Raw genomic sequence first — 6,382 nt, 5'->3', positions numbered from 1 at the left:
TCCGAGAGAACTTTGTCATTTACAGCTTTTGATGTGTTGCAGTAGATGGTTGTGTCATCAGCATAGATGTCAACGAATGATTTAAGTATGTGTTTAGGGAGGTCATTGATGTAGATCAAGAAGAGAGTTGGGCCTAGGATTGACCCCTGAGGGACTCCAGCATTTATATTGCAGGCCTCCGATTTTTGTCCATCTACCACTACTCTTATGAGCCTATCAGAGAGAAATGATTTAATGATTGAGAAAACATTTCCAGTTATACCGTTGCTGGAAATCTTGTGAAGTAGACCCTTATGCCATACCTTGTCGAAGGCCTTTGATATGTCAAGAGCAATTGCCCTAGAAAGGAAGCCTTTGTCAAGAGATTCACTAATCCTATGGGATATAACCATCAGCACATCTGCGGTAGATCTTGCAGAGCGGAAACCATATTGTGTGTCACTAAGAAGGTTATTCCTGCTGAGGTGGTTGACTATTTCTCTATTTAATATGGATTTCAGCAACTTACTCATAACACACAGGAGACTTATTGGTCTGTACTGAGAGGGAGATGACTTATCACCTCAATTCTTAAATACAGGGCAAACTGATGAGGTCTTCCAGGGAGTCGGAAAGCACTTCTCCTTAAGGCAGCGCTTAAACAGTTTTGTAAGTATGGGAGCAAGTTCTGGTTGAAGCTTTTTTAACACTATAATTGGGATGCCATCAGGGCCAGTTGCTTTACTGGAATCTAGGTTCTTGATTAGCTTGGCGACCTCATGCACGGATATTTGTATGTTACCTAGCTTGTTCTGTGTTATAGGAGGAAATATGGGGAGTTGATGGCCTTCATCGCATAGGGTAGAATTAGCTGCAAAGTTCTTTGCAAATAGTTTGGCCTTGTCTGACACTGACGAGATGACCTCTGGTCCATTGATAATGGTTGGGATAGAACGCACACTTCTGTTCAGGATCCTATTTGTTATTTGCCAAAACTGGTGGGAACCAAGCCACTGATCAGCTACCTTGGATTTAACAGACTGGGCATATAGCTCTCTTGCATTTTTTATTACTCTTTTACATTGGTTGCTGGCAGTCCTGAAAGTAACTTTAGTCTCAGTGCATCTATTACGTTGGTAGCTATGGAAAAAGTGATTTCTGTGCGTAATAGCAGCAGCACATTCTGGGGAGAACCATGGCTGGCTGTTAGGTTTTTGTTGGAATTTTTTAGATGGTATGAATTGGTCTATGCCTACAATTAACCATTCGGTCAGATCTGATACTATAGAGGACACTTCCTTTTTAAACATGGAGTGCAGAGGTAAATCAGATATGAATGTACGGAAGCTATCCCAGTCAGCCATAGAGTATCGGTATACAGTACGGCGGAGGGGTACGTCTGGGGGCTTCTTACATTTCGTTTTTATCTTAACTGATACGACGGAGTGGTCGGAGGATCCTAGAGGAGAATGAACGGAACATGAACATAGCTCAGGGGAAGTTGAGAGAAAAAGGTCTAGGAGGCTTGCATATTGACCGGGTGTATCGGGCACACCTGCTTCCCTGACTGTACAATGTAGAATTTTAAATGTAATGTAAATCAACATCTTCCACAACATCTCACTACGGCCACATTTCTTGGGATGCAAGAATGTTGTTGTAAAGTTGGTCGAATCTTCCGTGTTCTTTTCCGGCTCTGAAGCAGCAGCTACTTTAAGTTTCGGCTCTGGCACTGTGATAATTCTACCACAACACCAAGAGGGTCAACTTCGAAAATACAGTCAATTTTTTTTTTTGAAAAGATGTTTTTTTTTCTGCTTTCTTGTGAGTGGAATCATGCCTACTTCGGTTCTAACCCCATCCAACGGTTTAAGGACTGAGAGACGGATGGAGTCGAGAGAAGCGAAGTAGTGGAGATGAGTCACAAGGGTAGGGAGTTGGATTTGCTTTTTCAAGAGGGAAGTGGAACGGATCCCTAGTCTTTCTGCTTTTCTTGGACTTTGGTGCCCCACTCTTTGTCTTTTCAACTTAGCCAGAACTTTCCACAATTATGGGCATCTCTCTCAAACTCAGATGAAGGCACCACAAGTTTTACTGCAGCTAAACTGATTTATTGTGTTGCTAACTTCTGTGGTGCTACGACAGGTGCTACTGTTTATTCTCTACTTACAGATTTTTTCAGTTGTTGTCCTATCTTAGCAAAGAATGAACCTCTGGAAGGTTTGGGGTTTATTATTTCTCCTGAGCTGTTTTGCAGGAGCTCTCAGATTTGGGGAGCAGAGGGGGGATCCTTTTTTTTTATTTTTATAGTACTCCAACCCTCCTTATTCTCCATTCTCTAGAAGTGTAAGCCATTTTGATTTTCAGAACAGTTTCAGATGGTCCGCTGTTACACACAAGTCCTGGGAGGTGACTTGTTTGTAGTAGACAGTTCCACAGAACAAAACATTCTTACCGTGTCGAAACCCGGGAAAGAACATGTGAAATTGCTCCAGAAAAGTTTTAATATTTATGAAGGAATTCTGGTTTCTGATTGGTTGGTAGCAGAATGTGAATTAATTTGATTCGTCAGTTCTTAGCAGCATCCTTTATAAATAGAATCGTCCGACTGTGTGGGATCATACCCCATTATAAACCTCTTATGATGGGATGTGTCTCCTAGCGGCCTCGGCTGCAGGGAGACAGGGTAGTACCAGTCAAGGATTCGTCACTTGACCAGCACCTGTTGGACTGAGGTACACCGCCTGGGTAATACCTAGGTCCACCCTCCCAGGCCTTGCCACCGGGCTTTCCGGTGGGGCAAGTTTATTGCTTGCTGCCTGAGGCGCCCCGACCGGGGAATGCCGACGGGGTTACTCGGGCAATTTTTAAAATTGCAGGAGTGCCCCTCCTTTAGGGGAGCCTGCGGGTATCCCACTTTCCAGGCCTTGTGCCAAATAATGCTGATGTGGGCAGCATTTAAATAAATACCCCATTAAAAACCAAAATATTGCAACACATTCTCTCTCTGAAATTGGGATAGCAGTTTGTCCTGGATAAACAATATTCCAAGCTAGAGCAGCAGTAAGGGTTTCTGTTCAGGGAGGATTTTGTTATATACCCCTGCTGCTGGCAATGTCAGTAATGAAGACGGCAACCCTCTTCTATGATTCTATTCCACCAACCTTCATACTATGACAACCTAGCATGATTCAGATTCAACTGTATGTTTAAGTTTTCACAACTTCAATCTCCACATAATATTTTTGGTACTTCCTGCCTAAAATTTGCCCACTCACGAGAATATAAATTCCTGAAGCTGACATATATAAAACCAATCAAAATCCCTTGCTCACCATGGTGACACATGGTAGTGTCAGAGTTACCGAGCTAACAATGCTCTAATGAAAATCTTGGTTGAGTCAACATCAGAGACCATTGTCCTCTGGTCGTTTCTGTCGCTACACATCGCAAACACCTGCCTGGTGCGGAATAACAAATTTTATGAAGTGAAGAGAACAACATTCCTTCTGTGCATGTGAAACTGTCGTTATTTTGTGTGATCTTAGAAAACGTTCCCCGACTTTGTATGCAATGGTTGGGGCTTACTGCTTTGGGGCGAGGGGTAAAAACTGAGATCTTGCAAGCATAATTTATAGCTAAGGTTAACGTGGAGAACTTTGTACAAACAAGACAATCCTGAGGCAGAACCTTCTTCAGTTCTGTGAATAAGTCTGAGACAAAAAAAAAAAAAAAAGAACGGGAGCAGCAATGAGCAATTTACTATATTAAGACTTCTGATATGTTGAACATATTAAGAACTAAACTAAATGTGGCATACTTAATTGCTTTTATATGCCTGCACATACGCACACACATGCAGGCATTCCAACATTTCAAATTCATTTGGCTGTAAATAAATATGTATGTCTTCCTGCAGTTATTGTTGACCATTATTATTTTATTTTTATTTCATTATTTTATTTTTATTTCATTTTTATTTTATTTTTATTTCATTTATATTTTATTATTATTTTTTTATTTTATTTTTATTTTATTATTTTATTTTTATTTCATTTTTATTTTATTATTATTTTATTTTTATTTTATTATTTTATTTTTATTTCATTATTTCATTATTTTATTTCATTATTATTTTATTATTATTTTATTTTATTTCATTTTTATTTTATTATTATTTTATTTTTATTTTATTTTTATTTCATTATTTTATTTTTATTTCATTATTTTATTATTTTATTTTATTTTTATTTCATTATTTTATTTTCATTTCATTATTATTTTATTATGTTATTTTTATTTAATTATTTTATTTTATTTCATTATTATTTTATTTTTTATTATTTTATTTTTATTTCATTATTTTATTTTTATTTCATTATTATTTTATTATTTTATTTTTATTTCATTTTTATTTTATTTTATTTCATTCTTAATTTATTTTTATTTCATTAATGTTTTATTTTTATTTCATTATTATTTTATTATTTTATTTTTATTTCATTATTTTATTTTTATTTCATTATTATTTTATTATTTTATTTTTATTTTATTTCATTTTTATTTCATTATTATTATTATCATTTTATTTGATTATTATTTTATTTTTATTTTATTATTATTATTTTATTTTTATTTTGTTACAATTTTATTTTTATTTCATTATTATTTTATTTTGTTATTTTATTTTTGTTTCATTTTTATTTTATTATTATTTTATTTTTATTTAATTATTATTATTTTATTATTATTTTATTTTTATTTTATTATTATTATTTTATTATTATTTTATTTTTATTTTATTATTATTATTTTATTTTTATTTCATTATTATTATTTTATTTTTATTTTGTTACAATTTTATTTTTATTTCATTATTATTTTATTTTGTTATTATTTTATTTTTGTTTCATTTTTATTTTATTATTATTATTTTTTTATTATTTTATTTTTATTTCACTATTATTTTATTATTATTTTATTTTTATTTTATTATTATTATTTTATTATTATTTTATTATTATTATTTTATTTTTGTTACTATTTTATTTTTATTTTATTTTTATTTTATTATTATTTTATTTTTATTTTGTTACTATTTTATTTTTATTTTATTATTATTTAATTTTGTTATTATTTTATTTTATTTCATTATTATTTTATTAGTATTTTATTATTTTATTTTCATTTTATTTTTATTTTATTATTATTTTATTTCATTTTTATTTCATTATTTTATTTTATTTCATTATTATTATTTTTTTTCATTATTATTTTATTATTTATTAAATTTTTATTTTATTATTATTATTTTATTTTTATCTTTTTGGTTTATTTCCTTTTTATTTCATTATTATTTCATTATTATTTTATTATAATTTTATTTTTATTTCATTATTATTTTATTTTTATTTTATTTTTATGTCATTATTCTTTATTTTTATTTTATTATTATTTTATTTTTATTTCATTATTATTTTATTTTTATTTCATTATTATTTTATTTTTATTTCATTATTATTTTATTTTTATTTTATTATTATTTTTATTTTATTTTATTATTATTTTATTTTATTTTTATTATTATTTTATTTTTATTTTATTATAATTTTATTTTATTTTTATTTTATCATTATTTTATTTTATTTTTATTTTATTTTTCTTTGATTATTATTTTATTTTTATTTTATTATTATTTTATTTTTATTTTAGTATTATTTTATTTTTATGTCATTATTCTTTTATTTTAATTTTATTATTATTTTATTTTATTTTATTATTTTATTTTTATTTTATTATTATTTTATTATTATTTTATTTTATTTTTATTTTTTTTTCTTTGATTATTATTTTATTTTATTATTATTTTATTTTTATTTTATTTTTTTTTAATAATTTTTTTATTTTTATTTTATTATTATTGTATTATTATTTTATTATTATTGTATTTTTATTATTATTTTATTTTTATTTTATGGTTATTTTATTTTTATTGTATTATTATTTTATTTTATTTTTCTTTAATTTAATTATTTTTATTTCATTATTATTTTATTATTATTTTATAATTATTTTATTTTTATGTTATTATTATTTTATTTTATTTTTATTTTATTATTATTTTATTATTATTTTATTTTATTTTTATTTCATTTTTTTTAATAATTTTTATTTTTATTTTATTATTATTTTATTTTTATTTTATCATTATTTTATTTTATTATTTTTTTATTATTTTTTTTTATTTTATTATCATTTTATTTTTTTATTGTTATTTTATTTTATTTTTCTGTTATTATTATTTTATTTTTCTTTTATAATTATTTTATTATTATTTTATTTTTATTTTATTATCATTTTATTTTTATTTTAGTATTATTTTATTTTATTTTATTATTATTTT

Source organism: Euprymna scolopes, chromosome 12, assembly GCF_053919585.1.
Source record: "Euprymna scolopes isolate OS-2025 chromosome 12, ASM5391958v1, whole genome shotgun sequence".
NCBI lineage: Eukaryota > Metazoa > Mollusca > Cephalopoda > Sepiida > Sepiolidae > Euprymna > Euprymna scolopes.
Note: the sequence above shows the minus strand (reverse complement) of the source record.